Source organism: Arachis ipaensis, chromosome B10 (genome assembly GCF_000816755.2).
Source record: "Arachis ipaensis cultivar K30076 chromosome B10, Araip1.1, whole genome shotgun sequence".
In the NCBI taxonomy this organism is placed as follows: domain Eukaryota; kingdom Viridiplantae; phylum Streptophyta; class Magnoliopsida; order Fabales; family Fabaceae; genus Arachis; species Arachis ipaensis.
In genome coordinates this window covers 104,804,583-104,830,691 of record NC_029794.2, presented here as the reverse complement: position 1 = coordinate 104,830,691, position 26,109 = coordinate 104,804,583, and positions in this window count along the sequence as shown.

Genomic DNA, 26,109 nt, shown 5'->3' with positions numbered 1-26,109 from the left:
AGTTTGCGCCAACGTTTACCTCAAACTTTTTGGCAAACGTTGGCACCACACCAACACACCCAGGGGAGAAAAAGCTTGCGCCAACGTTTGCCTCAAGCTTTTTGGCAAACGTTGGTGCCACAAGGCATACAAGGGGTATACTTCCAACAAGAATAACTTGAGCTACAGAGCTCCAAATGAGGTGATTCAAAAAGCAATGGAAAGTAGGAATCAAGAGCTTTCCAAGAATATATGGCACTGCATGGTGGACACTAAAACTGAGGGAGAAAACTGCCCCGCAATGTGCATAAACGAACATGGTGGATACCTGCAGTGAGGCCAACTGACCTCTGCACCTTCGACGGAGTATAACTCGAGCTGTAGAGCTCCAAATGATGTGCTTCCAAAGGCATTGGAAAGTAGAAATTCAGGGCTTTCCAACAATATATAATAGTATGGGGTGTACAATACATATGAGCCTCCAAAACTGGCGTTTTCGACCATGTTTGAGGCAAACTTTACCTCAAACGTTGGGCACCAAAGCCAGCGACCCTGTCCTCTTCAAAGGAGCATAACTTGAGTTGTAGATGTCCAATTGAGGTGATTCCAATTGGGTTAGAAATATGACATTTAGAGCTTTCCAACCATATATAATAGTCTATAGTGGGCATAAAATTGGCAACGTTGACAAGAGGACAAAGTAGCACCATGAGTATGCAAGGGGAGGCCAACATTTGAGCAAAAGTTTGACCCCAAACTTTTTCCCAAACGTTGGTATCAGCAAAAGAGGGTGGCTGATGTGAAAAGTTGGAGTAAAAGTTTGCCTTACTCAAACTTTTACTCAAGCTTTTAAGATTCACAACCCGGTTCACATTGGTTCTCTCTCCAACTCCAAGAGCAATCAACCAAGGCCTCTATCAACCCAATTCCATCAAGAGCAAGGGCCCAATTGACACCACTCAAAGGCACAAGAGATAGTTAGAATAAAAATTTTATTTTAATTGTAATTTGTTTTGAATTTCATTTTCATTTTGTAAAAATGCCTATATAAGGCATCATTCTCATTTTAGAAAGGAAGGCCGGAATAGAGAGAAGAGGGAGGCGAGCTTCACTAGGGAGCATTAGGAATACAGAACTCTCTCTCTTAGTTTTCATTTTTGTTTTGAATCTTGGGTTGAGAATTGAAGAAATTCTGTTTCAATCTCACCTTGAGAATTCTCTCTGTTTACTTGTCTGCATAATTTCAGTGAATTATGATTTGAATCAAAACTCTCTTTACTCCTTTCTTCTCTATTTTCTTCTGCAATTATTCTCTGTTGGATCAAGGAAGGAATTAAGATCTAGACTTGGTCTCTAGTCTCATCCAACCCCTGAGATCTTCAACCTCTCATTTAAATTTTGCAATTGAGCCAAGTTGCTCTCTGTTTTGATTTTAAAGTGATTTTCCAAATCTGTTGAACCTGCTGCATCTTTTACTTCTCTGTTTGATTGTTATTTACACTTCCGTGTTTGATTTCATGAATCCCAGTACCTAATTTCCTTTATTCTTCTTGCAACTTAACTTTCCAATTACTTGATCTATTGCTTTCTTTTAATTTCCAGCACCCACTCCCTTTTAATTTCATGCAATTTACATTTCTTGCAATTTAAGATTCTTGCAATTTACATTTCTTGGATTCCTTTAGGCCCTCCTATCCACTGATGCTCAAAGCCTTGGATCCTTTTTATTACCCTTACCTTTTGGTTTTAAGGGCTATTGACTTTTTCTTCTTGCTTTTTCTTTTTCTTTTTCTTTTATTTTTTATTTTTTTCTGCAAGCTTTTGTATTCACTGCTTTTTCTTGCTTCAAGAATCATTTTTATGATTTTTCAAATTATCAAATATCATTTCTCCTTTTTCATCATTCTCTCAAGAGCCAACATATTTAACATTCATAAACATCAAATTCAAAAGACATATGCACTGTTCAAGCATTCATTCAGAAGACAAAAAGCATTGCCACCACATGTAAATAATTAGAATTTTCCTTATTAAAAACTCGAAAAAATATTGCCTCCTTTTTCTAAAGAAAATCTGCTATTTTATTCATATTTAATGAAGATGAGAAAAATAAACTATAGCTTAATTGGAGATAAAATCAAAATATAGATACTAATTACTACTACTCATATATAACTTCTAAGGTAAAACTCAAATAAGAACAATTATCACAGAGTTAAGGCTAAGATTAGAACTCAACAACCTTGAATCTGGGAGGTGGATGCCTCTTTAGTCTGTGGAGTGCTTGGCCCTTCAAGAGATAGTTTCTGACGCTTCAATTCCTTCAGTTCACGCCCTTGCTCTTCTTGTTCTCTAAGCAGTTTGCAAAGCATGCTGTTTTGATTTTGCTGTTCTTCCTTCAGTTGATCCACAGCTTCTTGCAACTTGGTGACAGATGCTTCTAGGCACTCTCAGTATTCAATTTGAGGAATTTCTGGGAGGAACTCCTGTGCTTTTCTCTTGATGGGGTCATCCTGCACTTGTTGTCCTTCCATAGACTTTTTGGTGATTGGTTGCTCAACTGAGATATACTTATTTACTCCCATTTTTATCCCAGCATCCTTACATAACAGAGAAACTAAGCTTGGATAGGCCAATTTGGCATCTTTGGAGTTCTTGTTTGCAATTTTTTAAAGCTCACAAGCAATCAACTGATGAACTTCCACTTCTTTTTCCAGCATAATGCAATGAATCATCACTGCCCTTCTGATGGTGACTTCAGAGCGGTTGCTAGTGGGCAGTATAGAGCACCCAATGAAGTCCAGCCAGCCTCTGGCGACTGGTTTGAGATCTCCTCTCTTGAGTTGGTTTGGGACACCCTTTGTGTTGGTTGTCCATTTGGCTCCAGGGAGGCATATGTCCTCTAGGATTTTATCCAAGCCCAGGTTTGATCTCATCATTCTCCTATTAAAGGAGTCTGGGTCATCTTGCAGTTGAGGCAGCTTAAAGATCTCCCTTATTTACAATCTTCCCTCTGACTAAAGTTCTATAGTCATAGAATGCGGTTCCAACTATCCTCTGCCTGTCCGTCTGCCATAGATTAGCATAGAATTCCTGAACCATGTTTCTTCCCACCTTTGTTTCAGGATTAGCTAGAACTTCCCAGCTCCTGTTTTGAATTTGCTCTTGGATCTCCGGATATTCGTCTTCTTTTAGATCAAATTTAACTTCCGGGATCACTGACCTTAGACTCATTATTTTGTAAAAATGGTCTGAATGTTCTTTGGTTATGAACTTCCCTTGATTCCAAAGTGGTTTTGGAATATTCTCTTTCTTGCCTCTTGAGTCGGTTTGTTTTCCCTTAGGATCCATGATCTTAGTGGATATTAGCTTAGTGATCACGGATAAACACACCAAACTTAGAGGTTTGCTTGTCCTCAAGCAAAAGAAATGAGAGGAGAGGGATATGAGGAGAGCCAAGTTCGAATTGTGGAGGAGAGGGGGAGAGGCCGAACCAACATTTAAAGGGAAGGGGGTGGGTTTCGAAAATTAGTTGAAAAAGATATGATAGAAAAAGTGATTTGGAAAAGATAAGTGTGATAGGAAAAGATGTAATTTAAATTTGAAAAGATATGAAAGATATTTGAAAATGATAAATCTAAATTTTAAAAAAGATGTTGTGAAGATTTCAAAAAGATATTGATGAGTTGAAAAGATTTTAGAAGGAAAAGAAATAGATTTGTTTTGAAAAAAGATTTGAAAATAATTTGAAGAGGATTAAAAAAAGGGTTTATGAATTAAGATACATTTGATATCTTTTGAAAAAGGATTTGAAAAATTAGGATTTGTAACATGTTTGTGTAGAAAATCATGAATTGAAACATAAAAAAAATGAAAAAAATTTGAATTGAAAACGAAATTGCCTACTTCCCCACAATCCTGGCGTCAAACGCCCAACTGCTGCATATTTTGGGCGTTTAACGCCCACTTGGTACTTGGTTTGGGCGTTTAACGCCCAGCTGTTGCTTCCAGCTGGCGTTAAACGCCAGAAACTCCTTTGTCACTGGACGTTTTTCTGAACGCCTAGGATACTGTAAATCTGGCGTTAAACGCCCAGAAATTGCTTCTTTCTGGCGTTTAACGCCCAGATGGCTATCTCTACTGGCGTTTTCTTGCCAGTGAGCTCCTTTTTCCTGTTTTGTGCTCTGAATCCTTCTGTAGCCCTGTAAACTTTATGCAATTGATTCTTTACCTTGTTAATATTGACCTTATATGCTTTAAAAATAAATAAACGGAAGAATAGAATAAAATAAATTAATAGAAAGAGTTTTGCTAATGGCTGGGTTGCCTTGCAGCAAGCGCTTCTTTATTGTCTTTAGCTGGACCATGCTGAGCTTTTTTAATCTAGCCTTAACTTTGAGCATTCTTGCTCAATATTTCCTTCAAGATAATGTTTGATTCTCTGTCCATTAACAATGAACTTCTTATTAGAATCAATGTCTTGAAGCTCCACATAGCCATATGGTGACACACTTGTAATCACATATGGTCCCCTCCACCGGGATTTCAGTTTCCCAGGGAATAGCCTGAGCCTAAAATTAAACAGCAGAACCTTCTGTCCTGGTTCAAAGACTTTAGATGACAGTTTTCTGTCATGCCACCTTTTTTATTTCTCTTTATAAAGCTTGGCATTTTCGAAAGCAGTGAGTCTGAATTCCTCTAGCTCATTCAGCTGGAGCAATCTTTTTTCTCCAGCTAATTTGGCATCAAAGTTTAGGAATCTAGTTGCCCAGTAGGCCTTATGTTCCAGTTCCACGGGCAAATGACATGCCTTACCATACACAAGCTGGTATGGAGAAGTCCCTATAGGGGTCTTGAATGCTGTTCTGTAAGCCCACAGAGCATCATCCAAGCTTCTTGCCCAATCCTTTCTATGGGTACTTACAGTCCGTTCCAGGATTCTTTTTAGTTCTCTGTTAGAAACTTCAGCTTGCCCATTTGTCTGTGGATGATATAGAGTCGCCACCTTGTGCCGAATCCCATACCAGACCATGGCAGAGTAAGGCTGTTTGTTGCAGAAGTGAGTGCCCCCATCACTGATTAGTACTCTAGGGACACCAAAACTGCTGAAGATATGTTTCTGGAGGAACTTCAGCACTGTTTTAGTATCATTGATGGGTGTGGCAACGGCCTCTACCCATTTTGATACATAGTCGACTGCCACCAGAATATAAGTGTTTGAGTATGATGGTGGAAAAGGTCCCATGAAGTCAATTCCCCATACATAAAATAACTCAATCTCCAAGATTCCTTGTTGAGGCATGGCGTAACCATGAGGCAGATTACCATCTCTTTGGCAACTGTCATAGTAACGTACAAACTCTCGGGAATCCCTATAGAGTGTAGGCCAGTAGAAGCCACATTGGAGGACCTTGGTGGCTGTTCGCTCACCTCCGAAATGGCCTCCATATTGTGATCCATGGAAATGCCCTAAGATCTTCTGTGCTTCTTCTCGAGACACACACCTACGGATTATTCCGTCTGCACATCTCTTAAAGAGATAGGGTTCATCCCACAAGTAGTACTTTGCATCAGTAATTAATTTTTTCTTTTGTTGCCTGCTGTACTCCTTGGGTATGAACCTTGCAGCTTTATAGTTTGCAATGTCTGCAAACCATGGTGTTTCCTGAATGGCAAACAAATGCTCATCCAGAAAGGTCTCAGAGATCTCAATAGAGGGGGGAAACTCCCCTTCTACTGGTTCTATCCGGGACAGATGATCAGCCACTTGGTTCTCTGTGCCTTTTCTGTCTCTTATTTCTATATCAAACTATTGCAGAAGCAACACCCATCTAATGAGCCTGGGTTTTGAATCCTGCTTTGTGAGTAGATATTTAAGAGCAGCATGGTCAGTGTACACAATCACTTTTGATCCTACTAAGTATGATCTAAACTTGTCAATGGCATAAACCACTGCAAGCAATTCTTTTTCTGTGGTTGTGTAATTTTTTTGGGCATCATTTAAAATACGGCTAGCATAATAAATGACATGCAGAAGCTTGTCATGCCTCTGCCCCAGTACTGCACCAATGGCGTGGTCACTGGCATCACACATTAGTTCAAATGGTAAAGTCCATTCTGGTGCAGAAATAACTGGTGTTGTGACCAGTTTAGCTTTTAGAGTCTCAAACGCTTACAGACACTCTGTGTCAAACATAAATGGCATGTCAGCAGCTAGCAGATTGCTCAGGGATTTTGTAATTTTTGAAAAATCCTTTATAAACCTCCTGTAGAATCCTGCATGCCCCAGAAAGCTTCTGATTGCCTTAACATTAGCAGGTGGTGGTAATTTTTCAATTACTTCCACTTTAGCTTGATCCACCTCTATTCCCTTGTTTGAAATTTTATGCCCAAGGACAATTCCTTCAGTCACCATAAAGTGAAATTTTTCCCAGTTTAAAACGAGGTTGGTCTCTTGGCATCTTTTCAGAACAAGTGCTAAATGGTCAAGGCAGGAGCTGAATGAGTCTCCAAATACTGAAAAGTCATCCATGAAGACTTCCAAAAACTTCTCTACCATATCAGAGAAGATAGAGAGCATGCACCTCTGAAAGGTTGCAGGTGCATTACACAGACCAAAAGGCATTCTTCTGTAAGCAAATACTCCAGAAGGACATGTGAATGCTGTTTTCTCTTGGTCCTGGGGATCTACTGTAATTTGGTTGTAACCTGAATAGCCATCTAAAAAGCAGTAATATTCATGACGTACTAGTCTCTCTAGCATCTGGTCTATGAATGGTAAAGGAAAATGATCCTTTCTGGTGGCTGTATTGAGCCTTCTGTAGTCAATACACATGCGCCACCCTGTAACTGTTCTCGTAGGAACCAGTTCATTTTTTTCATTATGAACCACTGTCATGCCTCCCTTCTTGGGAACGACTTGAACAGGGCTCACCCAGGGGCTATCAGAAATAGGATAAATAATCCCAGCCTCCAGTAATTTGGTGACCTCTTTCTGCACCACTTCCTTCATGGCTGGATTTAGCTGCCTCTGTGGTTGAACCACTGGCTTAGCATCATCCTCCAATAGGATTTTGTGCATGCATCTAGCTGGGCTTATGCCCTTAAGGTCACCTATGGACCACCCAAGAGCTATCTTGTGTGTCCTTAGCACTTGAATTAGTGCTTCCTCTTCTAGTGGATTTAAAGCAGAGCTTATGATCACTGGAAAAGTGTCACTTTCTCCCAGAAATACATATTTTAGGGATGGTGGTAATGGTTTGAGCTCGGGTTTAGGAGGTGTTTCCTCTTCCTGAGGAAGTTTCAGAGGTTCTTTCAATTCCTCTGAATCCTCCAGATCAGGCTGAACATCTTTGAAGATGTCTTCCAGCTCTGATTCGAGACTCTCAGCCATGTTGACCTCCTCTACCAAAGAGTCAATAAGACCAACTTTCATGCAGTCTTTGGGTGTGTCTGGATGCTACATGGCTTTGACAGCATTTAACTTGAACTCGTCTTCATTGACCCTCAGGGTTACTTCCCCCTTTTGGACATCAATGAGAGTTCGTCCAGTTGCTAGGAAAGGTCTTCCTAGAATGAGAGTAGCACTCTTGTGCTCTTCCATTTCCAGTACCACAAAGTCAGTGGGAAAGGCGAATGGCCCAACCCTGACAATCATGTCTTTAATCACGCCTGATGGGTATTTAATGGAGCCATCAGCAAGTTGGAGACATATCCGGGTTGGTTTGACTTCTTCAGTCAAACCAAGCTTTCTGATAGTGGATGCAGGTATTAGGGTGATACTTGCCCCAAGATCACATAAGGCTGTCTTGGTGCAATTATCCTCTAATGTGCATGGTATCATGAAGCTCCCGGGATCTTTAAGCTTTTCTGGGAAGCTTTTTAGAATGATTGCACTGCATTCTTCAGTGAGGAGAACTCTTTCAGTTTCTCTCCAATCCTTCTTATGACTCAAGATCTCTTTCATGAACTTGGCATAAGAAGGTATTTGCTCAAGTGCCTCTGCCAACGGAATCTTTATCTCAAGAGTCCTGAGATAGTCTGCAAAGCGAGCAAATTGCTTATCCTGCTCCTCTTGGTGGAGTTTTTGAGGATAAGGCATCTTGGCTTTGTATTTCTCAACCTTGGTTGCTGCAGGTTTATTCCCTACAGAGGTGGTTGGGGAAGCCTTTTTAGAGGGGTTGTTATCAGCACTTGTGTGTGTCTGATCCCTCACTGGCGTTTGAATGCCAGGGGTGGAAGCTGGATTGGCGTTAGACACCAACTCCTTACCTGTTCCTGGCGTTTGAACGCCAGAACTGAGCTTTCTTTGGGCGTTTAACGCCAACTCATTGCTTGTTTGTGGCGTTTGAACGCCAGAACTGAGCATGGGTTGGGCATTTAACGCCAGCTCTCCTTCTTTTTCTAGCGTCTGAGCGCCAGAATCATTCCTCTCTGGGCTCTTACTATCCTCAGAGGGATTTTGGATGATATTTTGCTCATTTCTTGGCTTCCTGCTGCCTTGAAGTGAGGTATTTAATGTTTTTCCACTTCTTAATTGAACTGCTTGACATTCTTCTGTTATTTGTTTTGATAACTGCTGTTCTGTTTGTCTCAACTGTACTTCCATATTTATATTAGCCATTCTTGTGTCTTGTAGTATCTCCTTGAATTCGGCCAGCTGTTTTGTTAGAAAGTCCAATTGCTGATTGAATTCAGTAAATTGTGCTGCAGGATTGAGTCCAGCAGTTACTGTTTTAGCCTCTTCTTTCATGGAAGATTCACTGCTTAGGTATAGATGCTGATTTCTGGCAACTGTATCAATAAGCTCTTGAGCCTCTTCAATTGTCTTTCTCATGTGTATAGATCCACCAGCTGAGTGATCGAGAGAAATTTGAGCTTTCTCTGTAAGCCCATAATAGAAGATGTCTAACTGCACCCATTCTGAAAACATTTCAGAGGGATATTTTCTTAGCATCTCTCTGTATCTCTCCCAGGCATCATAAAGAGATTCATTATCTCCTTGTTTAAAGCCTTGGGTGTCCAGCCTTAGCTGTGTCATCCGTTTTGGAGGGAAGTATTGATTCAAATATGATTTTTGAAAAAGATTTTAAATTTTGAAATAGAAATCTGAATTTTAAAAGCAATTTTCGAAAATTCACTTTAAAATAGAGAGAAAAGATTTTTTATTTCTTTTTTTTTGAATTTTATGATGACAGAGAAAAACACACAAAAGACACACAACTTAAAATTTTTAGATCTAATGTTCCTTATTTTCGAAAAGTTTGGAGGGAAACACCAAAGAACACCAAACTTAAAAATTTTAAGATCAAAACACAAAGAAGACTCAAGAACACTTTAAAGACTCACAAGAACAACAAGAACATGAAGATAGAACACCAAACTTAAAATTTTTAGAAAACCAAAACAAAATTTTTGAAAACTAAAGAAAAATCAACAAGAAAACACCAAACTTAAAGTTTGGCACAAGATTTATTCAAAGAAAAATTATTTTTGAAAAAGTTTTCAAAAGAAGATAGCCAATTACCAAGAACATAAGCACAACGCTCTAGCCAATTGAGCTATAAATTTAACGTGTTTTAATAAGGTATTTAATAAATAAAGATTTTTTGAAAACTGATATTTTGAAAAAGCACAAGAAAAATGAGAAAAGACACAGAACAAGAAAAACTAAAGATCAAACAAGGAAAATAAACAAGAATAACTTGAAGATTAAGAAAGAACAATGAACACAAATTCGAAAATTAAAAGAAAATAAAAACATGCAATTGACACCAAACTTAAAATATGAAACTAAACTCAAACAGAAAAACTCAATTTTTAGCTTATAAAAATTTTCGAAAACAATTAAAAAGAGAAAATAAGGATTTTTAAAAAAATTCAACCAAAAACAATAATAGAAGACTCTAAACCAAAAAGAAAAATTTTTCCTAATCTAAGCAACAAAATAAACTGTCAGTTGTCCAAACTCGAACAATCCCCGGCAACGGCGCCAAAAACTTGGTGCACGAATTGTAAATCACACTTTTCACAACTCGTACCACTAACCAGCAAGTGCACTGGGTCGTCCAAGTAATACCTTATGTGAGTAAGGGTTGAATCCCACGGAGATTGTTGGCTTGAAGCAATCTATGGTTATCTTGTAATTCTTAGTCAGGATATCAATTATAATTATCAGTTTCGATTGCGAAAAATAAAAGAGTATGAATTAAATACTTGTTGTGCAGTAATGGAGAATATGTTGGAGTTTTGGAGATGCTTTGTCTTCTGAATCTCTGCTTCCCCCCTGTCTTCTTCTTCAAGCATGCAAGGTTCCTCCTATGGCAAGCTGTGTGTTGGTGGATCACCGTTGTCAATGGCTACCATCCGTCCTCTCAGTGAAAATTGTCCAGGTGCGCTGTCACCGCACGACTAATCATCTGTCGGTTCTCACTCATGCTGGAATAGGATCCATTGATCCTTTTGCATCTGTCACTACGCCCAACCCTTGTGAGTTTGAAGCTCGTCACAGTCATTCAATCCCTGAATCCTACTCGGAATACCACAGACAAGCTTTAGACTTTCCGGATTCTCAAGAATGCTGCCAATGGATTCTAGCTTATACCACGAAGATTCTGATTAAGGAATCCAAGAGATACTCATTCTTCGAAGGTAGAACGGAGGTGGTTGTCAGGCACACGTTCATAGGTTGAGAATGGTGATGAGTCTCACGGATCATCACATCCATCAGATTGAAGTGCGAATAAACATCTTAGATAGAAACAAGCGTGTTTGAATAGAAAACAGAAATAATTGCATTAATTTATCGGGACGCAGCAGAGCTCCTCACCCACAACAATGGAGTTTAGAGACTCATGCCGTCAAAGAGTACAAAGTTCAGATCTAAAATGTCATGAGGTATAGAATAAATCTCTAAAAGTTGTTTAAATACTCAACCAGTAACCTAGGTTTACAGAAAATGAATAAACTAAGATAGATGGTGCAGAAATCCACTTCTGGGGCCCACTTAGTGTGTGCTGGGGCTGAGACTTAAGCTTTACACGTGCCTAGGCTGTTTCCAGAGTTGAACGCCAGGTTGTAACCTGTTTCTGGCATTCAACTCCAACTTGTAACTTGTTTCTAGCGTTTAACGTCAGAATGCAACATGGAACTAGCGTTGAACGCCAATTTACGTCATCTATCATTGAGTAAAGTATGGACTATTATATATTTCTGGAAAGCCCTGGATGTCTACTTTCCAACGCAATTAAGAGCGCGCCAATTAGACTCCTGTAGCTCCAAAAAATCTATTCCGAGTGTAGGGAGGTCAGAATCCAACAGCATCAGCAGTCCTTTTTCAGCCTGAATAAGATTTTTGCTCAGCTCCCTCAATTTCAGCCAGAAAATACCTGAAATTACAGAAAAATACACAAACTCATAGTAAAGTCTAGAAATATGAATTTTTCCTAGAAACTAATGAAAATATACTAAAAACTAACTAAAATATACTAAAAACTATATGAAATTAACCCCAAAAAGCGTATAAAATATCCGCTCATCAGGCGTCGACGCGTACGCGTGACTTGTGCCCGCGCCCTTTGCCCTCTTTTCGCATGACCCCAACACAAGTTTCTGTTTGGCTGTGTGGACGCGTCACTCAAGCATCGTTTTTGGGTTTTGGGTTTGATAGACAAGAAAATAAAGATAACAAGAAAATATAGCTAACAACTAAGAAAAGTCTTGGCAAGAAATGAGAATTGGAAGTCCTATCCTCATTATCATTCTCAATTGTGATGATAAATGTAAATTGTCTTCACTTAGTTAACCTCTAACAAATGAAGGAAAGTCAAGTGCATACAATCAACTTGAGTTTACAAGTCCTAGTCAACTTATAGTGAAAGACTAGATTTAGTGATGCTCAAACTAACCGGCAATCTTCAATTACCAATCAACAAGAGATTTTGATAATTCAAGAGTCTTTAAATCACTCAACCCAAGTCAAAAGTACAAAAATCCACACTAAAATCTAACCAAGCACTTTGTCAAACACTTGGAAGGCATAAAAGAAAAGCATCATAAAAGTGCAAGAAATATAAAATCTAAACTACCAAATACAAGAATCAATAACTAACAATTAAAGAAAGCAACAATAAACATAGAAAACATAAATTACATTAATAGAAATCAAAAGTAACAAGAGTTCATAAACATAAAAATGATATAAAAGGGAAATTAACAATGTAAACAAAGAGACCCAAGATAATAAAGCATGAAAACATAAATGAAACTACACTAAAACAAGAATTAAAGAGAAAATTAAAGAGAAACTAAACTAATTTACCCTAATTTCTAGAGAGTAGAGAGAGCTTCTCTTTCTAGAAAACCTAACCTAAAGCATGGTAAAAACCTAATTATGACTACTTGGTTCATCCCCCTCCAATCCTTGGGTTCAAAAGCATCAGAAATGAGTTGGATTTGTGCTTCCTTGAGCTCAGAAATTGCCCCCAGCATGTTCCTTTAATGAGGTCACGTGACCAGTGTCACGCGTATGTGTGGGTGACGCGTGCGCTTTGCTTGGCAAAATTCCCTCTCACGCGTATGCATGGGTGACGCGTGCGCGTGGCCTTGAATCCACCAAATCCTTATTTCTTAATGAATTCTCTACTTTGCATGCTTTTTCTTCATCTCTTCAATCCAACCTTTGCCTTATAAACCTGAAATCACTAAACAAACAAATAAAGGCATCGAATAGAATTAAAGTAAATTAAATTTAACAATTATAGGGCCTAAAAAACATGTTTTCACTCTTAAGCACAATTTAGGAAAAATTCATAAAATCATGCTATTCATTGAATAAATGTAGAAAAAATTTGTAAAATCCACCAAATTTAATACAAAATAAACCATACAATTGTGGTTTATCAGGCACCCTCACTCATAGTTAAACTTATATAAGCATAGTAGCATTGTTTCTTTAAGCTCATAACATCACCTTTATCATCTAATCTCCTTTTACTACCTGCCACAATTTTTTTAACAACTCCTTTTCTAGTTACTTGAGTTTCCACTTTCTAAACCCTCTAGTTTTATCACGTGTTCCAATCCCTATCCAAAAAGATTCATTAGAAAGCGATAGCTGGACAACCCCACCTATACCTTCAGTAGTTTTCACTATTAAATCAGTTTCTGCATTCTTCTCCTTATGCCTCACCGTTTCTTTTATAACAGCTATTTTCCCGTTATTTCTCTTGCTCTAGACCTCCTCCTGTTCCTATCTACATTAAGAGTTGTTGTCCTGCATCGAGAGACAAGCAAATCACGTTAATAGACACACAGGAGTAGGTTTTTGACTTCTTTCTTTCCCCCAGGCTCTCGATGTTGCCTGTTTGGATTGATATTTTCTTTGTGGTCTTCATCCAAACTGTTCTGATCGCGACCATGATCCCCACTGTTCCTCCCCCTGAACACCTTTCATAGAATCTTCTATAAACATAGGGTATCCTCGGATTTCATGGCCCAGGTACCCGTAATAGTTGCAGAAGTTTTCGATCCTCTCATATCAGATTTGCACCTCAATTATTCGAATTGTTACTTCCTGCGATCTTCAACAGCCGCTGTAGTGATTTAGTGACGTTTAGATTGATCTGAACCTTGACTGTTCTTTCCTCCTTTTCCCTAAAAGCAAACAAATCAACATCCAATACCTCTTCCATTGCTCCCCCCCACTTTTTCCATAATTCCTTGGTTTTACAATACTCTGGTAATTTCTATAATTGAATCCAAATAAGAACATGATAGTATTCATTTTTTGAAAACTGAATGTTCTCATTTCATCTCTTTAGATTCAAGATATAATTTTTAAATAGTCAGAGAGCCCCCTATTCTACCCTGATCATATCTATTTCATTCCCCAAAAAAAATGGAATAAGTTACCTCCAAGATCCATCTGGCTACCTCTATATTGAATAGAAAGCTGATTCTAATGTGCCAGAGCTGAATTGTTTATCGACTAGTAATCTACCAAATAAGCTGCGAGAGCAAACTTCTAACTCTTCCCTTGTGTCTTCATCTTCAAACCTAATCACATCCTCTTCTTCCTCCTCCTCGTCCTTGACTCTGTGAAGCAGCAGATGTTACCGCCATACTTTGATTTGTTAAGACACTCAATAGCAAAGATCACTCCAAATTAAGATTACTCTACTAAATTCTAGTAGAGCACTTACCAAATCCTAACAGAGCATATATAACTATTAAAAAAAATAGTTATTTGTGTTGTTATTAGAGTTATTAATAGATTTTTGGTATATAAATTAACTGTTATTTTTGTTATTGTTTTAATTTTATTGTTATGATTATTATTGTTACAATATTATCATTATTATTGTTAAGTGTGTTACACGGTTTTTGTGTATAATATGTTAATAATAATAGTATATTATGAACATATTGTTAGGTTAATTTTTTTTATATGAAAAAAATATTGGTGTTTTTTTGGGAAATGGGATTATTTAGTGTAATTACAGATGGGTGAATTTTATAGGTGAGGAGTTAACACGTGGGGAACGTGTTGCAACACGTGGGGGCGTGCTGGACACGTGGCAGCATCCTGACCCACCGTGGGGGGCGTGTTGAAACACATGGGGAGCGTGTTAAATGATTTTCACAATACTGTAATACACTTTAAATATTAATATTCAACCAAAACACCATCTCTATTTCCATATTAAAAATAATTTCTGCATATTGTTATATAACCTTTTTTTTATTATTATTAACTTGCTAATATATATAATAGTATTATTATTTTTCTTTTACAGGCTATCAGGAATTTGTTGTCCAGAAAATTTGATTTGCCAGAAACTTATAACGAGATAGCGGCAGTGGCCCTAGTGTTAACTGGGTTCCACCACGTTACGCGAGCAGACAAAATGAGAGGGCATTCTGGACTGCTGAGTGCTTTGGTAGAACGATGGAGACCGAAAATACACACATTTCACCTTTCAGACGGCGAAGTGACCGTGACACTAGAAGACGTAACCTATATACTTGGTCTCCTGATTAATGGGGAGCCAGTGACGGAAAGAACGGACAACAATCACCCGTTCTTGGTGGAGAACTACTTAGTTTGTTTTGGTAGGTTGCCCGGTCCGAATAATCATGTATTGGAGAAGGTAAATATTGCATGGGTTCAACGATGCAGAGAAACAAATTATCTATTTGAGCCATCTTAGCAAAGGCTTATTGATTCTGAGCTGTTTGTTTGTCGTCACGCCGCTTCAGGTCATGCTAGTGACTTCTTCATGGATCGATCGTCGTGTCTTGTTGATCTTCTTCATTCTTCCCTACCGCTGCATATCAAGTTGTTTGATTTGAATGAATATCCACAGCAGGAAGAGGGATTTAGAGGGGATGACCTACAGCACGAGTATTATTATGGTAGAGCGAGTGCACTGAGCATGAGTGCTTCCGGTATCTACGACATTGGCGAAGCCAGCATGCCAAATGTCATTGCTTCTGAGGATTGCAATGGTGGCAGACCTAGTGGTTTGGATGCGGGTATTTTTGAGGGTCATTCGTATAATCTATTTAAAGAAGGCGCCAAAGAAGTAGCCTGTTGCAGTTTTCTTCACTTTTTGTCTATTTGAGTTTATCTTTGGACAGTTCTTACCATTCCCGTCTTTTAGTGTTATGTTTCCGCTTGTATGGTTGATTGTATATTTAGATATTTCTATTTGTTCTCGCCTTTATTATTGTCAGTTTGGTTATGTTTTAGGTTAATACATACATAAATAAATTGCACATCATGTTGAAATAGGTAAAAAAGTTACATAAAAAAGTACACATGCTTACATGCGTAAGAAAGTTACATACTAGGTTAAAATGCTTAAATACGTAAAAAAGTTGCAAAACACAGTCAGAAATACAATAGAAAGCTTAACCAATATTGACCTGCTACAGTGCTTGGATTTGCACGCTGAGGACATCGGCTACGGCTATGTCCCTCTTGTCCACATAAAGTACACCGACAACAACTACGAATATCCTACGAATCCATCTCATTCAAGTAGCTGGTTGATTTCAGTCGTCCTTTAGTCACGCGCCTCAATATCCAATTGGCAATCGCTTTTGCTCATTCATATCTCGCCTACGTAGATGGATCACCCATCAGAACAAACTCAACTCTATAGACCTTGAAAATTTCAAACATCTTATACACGTCACATACATATACTTACCAATCAAGACGCTGGTTAGGACAACATGCAAGAACTTGGTAACATGGAAGTCGCTCGACCTTGAAATTACCACGATCACAGTGTCATTGCACAAGGTTAACAGTGTATATCGAACCATCTCGCATTTCATGAATCTCAAACATCTCATTGCGCTTTCGAATCGGTTGACAACAATGTTATTTGCACGTCGAAAATTCTATTCAACTCATTTGGTTGAAAATTCTGAATACATGAATCCGTTGCGGACGCGCTCATGAGTCAGTCACAGGAAGGTTGCACGTACCCTTAAGGACATAATTTATGCACTCAACCAAATTAGTCGTGATATGACCACAACAATGACCCCCATCGAATGCCAACACCCATATTTCAACATCGATCTCATCGCACCATCAAGTATATGCCTCACCCCACTCCTTAAGTCCTTGATAGTTTTTGTTGTACTCCTACTCTATCCTAGAATAACTTATAAAGCGAACCACGTAATTGTGAGAAAAAATAACAAATGACTAAGAATGAAACCATAACAGCAACTTCAAATATCTGTGTTAACAATGAGTTTATACAAGTATGGAGTCTTGAACCTCCTTAAGAAGTTGGACCCAATGTGCCTGATACAGAACATGTGCCACACCTTTGGTGGTGACCATTCACCGTTACTGCGAGCTATTGCTGCATTGATGGAGTTATAGTGGTCAGAAATAATGTCCACGCCATCTTGAGTAACAACATATCTGTGCAAATTAGTTAGGAAAAACTCCCACGCGTTTGGAATCTTACCCTCCACGATGGCAAAAGCAATCGACACAATATTTTGGTTCCCGTCTTGTGCCACCGCAACAAAAAATGTACCTTTATATATTCTGTACAGGTGTGTGCCATCAACCTACACCAATGGCTTGCAGTTTTAAATTCTGCAATACATGGTTAGAAGCTCCAAAATACACGATGGAGAACTCTTACACTATTCACCTCCTCACTCTCACGATAAATAGGAAGAGTTTTTATTTGAACACGAGACCTTGGCATCTTCGTGGTCATTGCTTTCAACCATATTGGCAGAGTCTGGTAAGAAACTTTTCAATCACCAAAAACTTTTGGGACAAATTTTTGCTTTGCTATTGCAGTAACTTACAGTGTAGTTGAACCTGGATTGAACTTCTGCAATAATAGACTTCACATTTATCGACGTTTTTGCTTCAACCAACGGCCTAATATCATTCGTAATCGTGTCTGAGTCCAACTTGACATGATCTTGTAAAATCTTTTCCATGGTGCACATGTGTTTGCCATTGTATTCCTAATCTCTCAACAACCTTTCTTTCTAATCAGGCTAGCTCGGATAAGCCAATCATACCCAGCAGCATACCCCTTGCATTTTGCATAGAATATTTACGGCTCAGACTCATATACAGTGTAGCCAACTCCTCTAGAGATAGTATAGATCTTAATTGTAGAGATCACAAATTCTCTAGAACTAAATTCCATTCTGACATTAAATTTACCATCTTCCGCTGCAACATTGCCTTCATCTACGACATGCGAACTACCGTTAGTCGGTCAAGACAAATAAAATAAATGGTAGCAGTAACTTTAATTAATAAACATAACATACCCACATTCACATACTCAAAAAATTCTGGGCATGCATGGCTGTGAGATTTAAAGTTCGCATAAAAGATAGAACATCGAAAAGGTGATGGTTTACAAGTACATCTACTTCATTTTACACCACCGGATTGCCTGTATCGTCTCCATCATCGTTTGCATCATCGACTTCGTAGTTGGCTTCGAACTCCTCTTCACTGTCGTTGTTATCTTCTTCCCAATCTATATCCCTGAACTCATCAACATTCATATCCTCGCCAACTACGTCCAGCCCTGTATAATGTTCAAACTCAACGTACAACTCTATTTTCGGCCCGTGAATCGGATTTGTTGATAAATATAGAACATCTGCTGCATACATGTGTCATCTGTGATGGACATTATTTGAAACTGCATCAGCCCACCAAATACTTGTACAGGATTCCTGTATAAAATGTTGTTCACCCTCTTTGAAATATGACTTTGTATATTCTCACAAAGACTATTTTGTAACTCTACAAAACTCATGATGCATGGAATAGTAAACGAAAATAGACATTCACAAACAAAAGTCACTCCTTCGTGTGTGTTTGGTATAATCTCATCGTTATAATACACTCACAAATTTACAATACCTTCCATAACTTTAACTTCACCTAACCCAGCTTTTTGGACACTACTAATTGTCAAAAAAACTCACAAGTTAGAAAGATATGAAAGAAAGAATAATGGAAGTGGAAGTGAGGTATAATCACGGATGAATTGGCTTTGTTATTTACAGGCAACTCTCTGGATTAAAATATTTTTTCTATACAAAATGCAACTCGCAATTTTCAACTTTCAATAAAAATTTTTTTCGCACATTTAAAACACAAGTTGCGTTTTGATTTTTCGAAAAAAAATAAAAAAATAAAAAAATAACTCTTAAAATGCAAGATGCATTTTATTTACATTCAAAAACAAAAAAAGAAAAGGTTAAAAATGAAAATGCAACTGACGTTTTATGTGTTTTAGAAACAAAAAAAAAAACAAAGAAAAAAAAGTGAAAAAGCAAAATGTAACTTGTGATTTTCACTGACATCATAGCTGTGTAAATACTTTATACACCTCTATTTAATTGAGTTACACTGTAATTATTTCCGTATGTAAAAAAAATGAGCCTATCTCCAATTCTCGATGTGAGTAAAACTAATTATTTTTAATAATTAATGTGTGAATCATTTAAATGAATCGAAAATATTATTTGCACACTAAAATCAGTTATTAAATATTTATGTATAAGAATATTGTTTAATTTGGTTGAACTTGGTTCATAAAAAAATTTGAATGTGTAGCATTACTCTATGTATAAATACATAAAGAAATTCTTAGGAGCCAGTAATTTTTAGTATTTTTAGCCATCATTTGGCTAGCATAAACACTAAATTATTCTTAACAAATAAATTTTACTAATTCAGTATGTAAATTCTAAAAACCGTGAGTGCAAACTGTATTATAATTAATGTGTACAAATTATAGTAAATACATGTGCAAATTATATGCTTCTTGTGTGCAAAATGTTTGAAAATATAGTTGAAAATTATTGCTGACCAAGTACCAAAAAAAATAATAATATTTACTGGCCATATAGCATTACTCTAAATACATATATGTTTAACTTATTTTTTATATATATTTTAATTATTTAACCAAGTCACAACACTTTTTTGAATGTACCTATATACACCTTGTCATTGTTGCTTCTTCTTCTTCCTTTTTCTTGTCATCCTCTGTCATTATCATCATTATCGGCATCTTCTTCATGTTTTTCTTTTATATATGTTCAGAAAACTACAACACATAAATTTTGATTCACAACATAAAAATTTTGATAAATTTTATACACAGTACAAACATTTTTAAAGGACTACATCTCCAGTATCCAACCAATAAAATATGCATAACACATAAATTTCAGTACAGTGTATAAAATTTAGTGCATAACAAAAATTTTGGTGCACAATACAAAAATTTTTGAAGGATTACATTTCCAAAACATTGACATCCAACCAACAGATCATACAATACAAAAATTCTGGTGAACACATACAGCACATAAATGTTTTATGCACAATACAATTTTTTGAAAGACCACATGTTTAGAATATTGACTCACCCAATCTGACAAAACTCTATTCAAACCTGCAGAATTGAGTGGTGAAACGGTGGAGCAAGCACTATATGAGATGGAGGCTCTAAAAAGAGAGAAAAACATAGTTGAGAGATGAAAAGTTTCATTACCTTTTTTATTACTATTATCCATATATATATACAAGAGCATTAGACATCTTAACCCTAATAAACATACTCTATTTAACAATTTATATACACCAAAATACCTCAAGAGTATCTAAAGAGTACCTAATTAACAAGATAAAATATTAATTAATATATAACCTTAATTATATCCCCCTCAAACTGGGGCACATGAAAACTGAGGAGGCCTAGTTTTTCATTGTAAGAGGAGAAGCTTTTAGGTGATAATGACTTAGTTAAGACATCAACAATTTGATTTGTTGAAGAAACTAAAAGGAGCTTAATCAATCTTTTCTGAACTCTATCACGAATAGTATGACAGTCAATCTCTATATACTTAGTCCTTTCATGAAAGACTGGATTAGCAGCCATATGGAGAGCGGATTGATTATCACCGTACATAACAATAGGATGAGAGAGCGGTATTCTAAAGTCTTTCAACAAGTAAGAGAACCACACTCCCTCATAAGTGGCAAGAGCCATGGCTCTGTATTCAGCTTCAGCCAAGAAGCGAGCTACAGTGTGTTTCTTCTTACTTCGCTAAGAAATCAATGAGTTTTCAAGAAAGAAACAAAATCCATACTAAAAATCTAGTGTCTGGACAAGTTCCCCAATCTAAGTCAGAGAAAACATTGAGTGTGAGATTGTTGGAGGTAGAAAATAACACTCCCTTGGCCGGAGCATCTTTAAGATATCGAAGTACATGCAGAGCGGCTTGGAAATATTTTATTGTGGTACAATCTAGAAACTGACTAAGCTTGCCAACTGCGAAGCATATATTCGACCATGTATTGGTGAGGTAAATTAAATATCCAATTAGTCGTCTATAAGGAGTAACATCATCAAAAGGAGTTCCTGAAGATTTAGATAGATGAGTTGTATAATCTATTGGCATGGAGGCTAGTTTTGCATTCATCTACCCAAACTCTTTAAGCAAGTCAAGTGTATATTTGCGTTAATACATGGCAATACACTGTTGACTTCTGGCAATTTCCAAATCGAGAAAAAATTTTAATTAGCCAAGATCCTTAATTTTAAATTTGTTATCCAAGAGCTATTTAATCCTTGTAATTTCTCTCTAATCATCTCCTGCTAAAACTAGGTCGTCCATATAAACAAGGATACATTTGAAGCCTGAATTAGATAGTTTAGTAAATAAATAACTATCTGATTTTGATTGAGTATATCTATCGTCAATGAGAACATAACATAACTTCTGATGCCACTGTCTACTAGCCTGTTTCAAGCCATATAATGATTTCTCCAACTTACAAACTAAACCAGCTAGCACTGTCAATCCTAATGGAGGTTTCATATACACCTCTTCTAGTAAATCTCCATGAAGAAAAGAAGAATTGACGTCTAATAGGTGGACATACCATCCTTTAGTAACAGCAATAGACAAAAGCATTTTGAAAGTAGTGATTTTGATGATTGGACTAAAGGTATCAAAGTAGTCAAAGCCTGTCATTTGAGTGAAGCCTCCAGCAACGAGCCTTGTCTTGTGGCGTTCTACCTCACCATTGGGTTTGAACTTGGTCTTGAAAATCCATTTGCAACTGGTTGCCTTCTTTCCAAAAGGAAGAAAAGTTAGTTTCTATGTTTTATTCTCCTTAAGAGACTTCAATTCAGCACTTATTGCCTTACGCTAGCAATAATACAGGATGGCCTCTTCATAATTTCTTGGTTCTGTGGTGGAGGATATAGCAACTAAAAAATCTTTATGCCTTATTGACAGTGTGTTGTAAGATACATAGTCAGAGATTGGATACTTCACTTCAAAAGAAGTTGGAGATTGCTGAGCTGAAACATTGACTTGTATGCAATAATACTCTTGCAAATAAGATGGCTGTTTTCTTTGTATGCATGATCTTCTAAGTTCATTAACCTTAAATGTGCTATTTGGATTACTTAATGATGTAGTAGGATTCAAATTATTTGCTTCAAAAATAGAAGGTTGGCAAAGAGAAAAATCATGAGATGCAAGTTCAAATGAGTGAGAATTGGGAGAAGATGATGCATGAGAATTAGATCCAGGTGCATGAGGTTCAAAAACGAGAATTTCTTCATTAGAATGCAAGGAGATCTTGTTTGTGAATTGTTTTTAAAAAGAGTGTCCAAATTAAGCAATTTATTTGATGTTTCACTACTGCAAAAAGGATCCGAATGAAAATTCATTTCAAGATGAGAAGAATTAGAATTTTGAGAGTACAAATTTTTAATGCCTAAAGATTGATCATTTGGAGATAAAATCTCTTTGAAAGGAAAATATGATTCATAGAAAACAACATTTCAGGAAATAACAACTTTTTTGGTTTTAATGTCAAGTAAAATATAGCCTTTTGTCTCTGATTTATATCCAAGAAAGACACATTTTCGTGCTCTATGATTTAATTTCTTTCGATGAGCATATAAAGTGAAAGCAAAGGCTAAACAACCAAAAATCTTTAGAAATGTTAATTCTGGAATGTTGCCATTAAGAATCGGATATGGGCTATATTTGAATGTAACTTAGGGTACTCTATTAATTATGTAAATAGCATGAGCCACTGCATAATGCCGAAAACAATTTGGAAGATTAGAAGCAAATATGAGAGTCCTAGCTACATTTAGAATATCTATATGCTTTTTTTTCAATAATTCCATTTTACTGTGGTGTTTACACAACTTCTTTGATGTAAAATTCCTTTTTTCTGATAGAAAGAAGTTATCAAAAATTCTTAGCCATTATCAGTTCTAATGACTTTTACCATGATTCTCTTTTGTGTGTAAATCATTTCAACAAAATTTTCTAAAAGAAAACGAGTTTCAGATTTAGTTTTCATAAAGAAAATTCAAGTGAACCTACTCCTATCCTCAACAATGGTTAAAACATATCTATGGCCAAAAGTAGATAGTATGGCAATAGGCCTCCAAATATCAGCATGAATCAAATTAAAAGGAAATTCAGTTTTACTCAAACTATTAGAGAAAGGTAACCTCTTTTATTTTGCAAAATGACGTGGATCACATGGTACATCATTGTTTGGACATGAGATGAATGGATGCATTTTTCCTAATTGTTGTAATCTACTAAAAGAAATATGGCCTAACCTATAATGCCAAAGAACACTATGTGAAGTGTGTGGAGTATGTTTGTACTATTCTTCTGTCATAATATTCAAAACCTTTTCTTCTAATTTGCTAAAGTTAACAGCCATCTTTGCTTGAGTATTCATTGTATACAGCCCTCGCTTTTGATCAGTAATTCCAATCATCCTCAAGGTAGGTTGCTCCTAAATCTCACAATTATGAGCATTGAACATAAAACAACAAGATGAGGCATTAGTAACTTTTGAAATAGAACTGAGATTGCATTTAAAACTTGGTACATATAGAACCTTAATCAAATAAAAATCAACTGAGACGAAAATTATTCCACATAAGGTTGTAACAGTCTGTGAACCATTTGGCATGATAATTTTAACTAGATTAATATGTTTAATAGAATAAAAATGTTTAAGACTAAAGCAAATGTGAGCAGTTGCCCCAGTATCTAAGATCCAATCTTGAGAATTTAATTCAAAATCGGAAAGAGAAATGAGATGAAATATATCGACTAAAAGAGCATGAATGGTTGCCAAATTTCTATCATGAAGAGGTTCTTTATGTTGCTGGAATAGTGCACTAAGTGCTTCTTTCTGTCTATCCGAGAATATCCTATCCAAACTGATCTTGCCTATTTTGGATAACAGGTGTAGGGTTGCATTCTCCATTACTCGCAGCTACCATTGAGTTCACTGAATTAGCTGAAAGAGGTACTCCATTAGAGTGATTTGGTTGCAAATAAGGTGAAAAGCCATGCTTATGGTAACATGTATCCACCAAGTGACCTTATTTTTCACAATAAGAGCAAAGTTTGGGAGCTCTTTTAGTAGTACCTCTGTCACCTTTACCACACCCTCTTTCTCTTCCTCTGACATTGTTGGCCCAAATTGGCCTCTTTCACCTCCAGTATTGACAAATTTGGCACTGCCTTTGCTAGTCTGGTATGTCTCTCTTTCACCTATAGATTTAGTGTGAACAACATTCACTAACATTCTAGAATCTGGTTTAATGAGATACATCATTTGTCTCTCTTATTAAAAAAGTAGAGAAAAAATAATATTTACATCTAGAAGGAGCTTAAGCAATATAACATGGGAGTTGCATATTGGTCATTTAAACCTCTAAGAAAATGAATCATATAAGATTGTAACCTATATTGTCTCATTATGTCTAGTCCACAACTACAATTACTCAAACAAGCACAAATTGTTATGGGTCTAAATTCGTCTATGTCTTCTCATATCCCTTTTAGTTTTGTATAGTAAGAGGTGATGGATAATTCACCTTGCTTTGTAATGAACAAATCTTCCTCAAGCTCAGTAATTCGAAATAGATCACCCTCGTAAAACCGATGTTTGAGATCCTTCCAGAGTTCGTGTGTATTATCGCACCATAGTACACTCTGTAAAAACTTTTGGCTCAATGATCCATGTAGCCATGACAATACAAACATGTTGCAATGGTCCCAAGCATCATACGAATCATCTGTTGGAGCTGGTTTGAGTAATGTACCATCAATGAATCTAATTTTATTATTCAATTTTAGATAGATCCACACAGATTTGGACCAGGTGTGGTAGTTCAACGTGCTCAGCGGAGTGGTTGGAGAGCGATTTCAAGTGTCTCACTTGGGTGAAGGTAGTAACAACTTAAAGGATCTTGAAGAAGGCTAGTGTTAGATTGGAAGTGGCTTGAAAAGTTTGAAATTGGGCCATTATCTTTGCAAAGTTCTAAAAATCTGCTGGAGTAAAACTTTGCGTATCAGAATTCATCACATTTTCTGCCTCATTCGTAGTCATTGATGAATAAATTAGTCAGATCTATCTTTTACGAGCTACTCTCACTACAAATTCTCATATGTGGTGAAAAATTCACACTTTATTGCAGGCTCCATGCTCACCGCACCATGACAAAACTCTGTTCAAACTTGCAGAGTTGAGTGATGAAATGGTGGGGCAAGCACCATATGAGAGAGAGGCTCAAAAAGAGAAAAAGATAGTTGAGGGATGAAAAGTTTCATTACCTTTGTTATTACTATTATCCATATATATATATATAAAAGTGCATTAGACATCCTAATCCTAATAAACATACTCTATTTAACAATCTATATATACCAATCTTATTCACTTTGTGGTCTTTTACTTTTAATCCTTTTTAGGGTTTTTTATTCCTAGAATTTTATATGTATGACTATGTGTTAAACCTCAGAGAAAATTGGAACTGCATGAAAATCTCATAGTTCATAAATATTTTTTAATCGTCATTATTTCATATCTTCTTTTTGTTCTTATTCTTAGTCGCTTTTTTTTACACTTTTCCATAAATTTTTTCATATTCTTCTTCATGTTTCTTCTTTCTTTCTTTTATATTTTGTAAATATTAAATCTTACAATTAATTGACTCTAAAATTATTTATTCATCTACATATTTTAACAGAAATTAATATTTAAAATAGCTTCTGACATTAGATTTGTAACTCAATTTAATAGAAATTAATTAAAGAATCAAAGCAGAAAATAACTGAAGTAGCTTGAAGTTTCGAAACATATCCCTACTCTCTGCATGCAGATAATAATTGAATGGTTGACCGCTGGGAAACTTTCAAAACGAAAGTTGCGTTTGACAGGAACAAAACGCAGATTGTATTTGGCAGACTCTGTAACTGCATGAACACCACGTGTTGGAGGAGAACGGTGATGTAGTCTATAAAACGCAAATCGAATGCAAAACGGAGAAAACAAGGGTAGAAGAGTTAAAAAGCTTGCCGAAAGAGAGGTTATAGTGAGGAATTTTAACTTGTAAGGTTGTGCTGAGAGTTTGTGGGAGAAAGAAAAAGAGTAAAAAATTCATAATAAATATTATAAAATAAAAAATAATTTGTAATTTTACTAAATGTGAAGAACACATTATTGAATTTTTGGATCATTTTGAATGAGTAATGAGT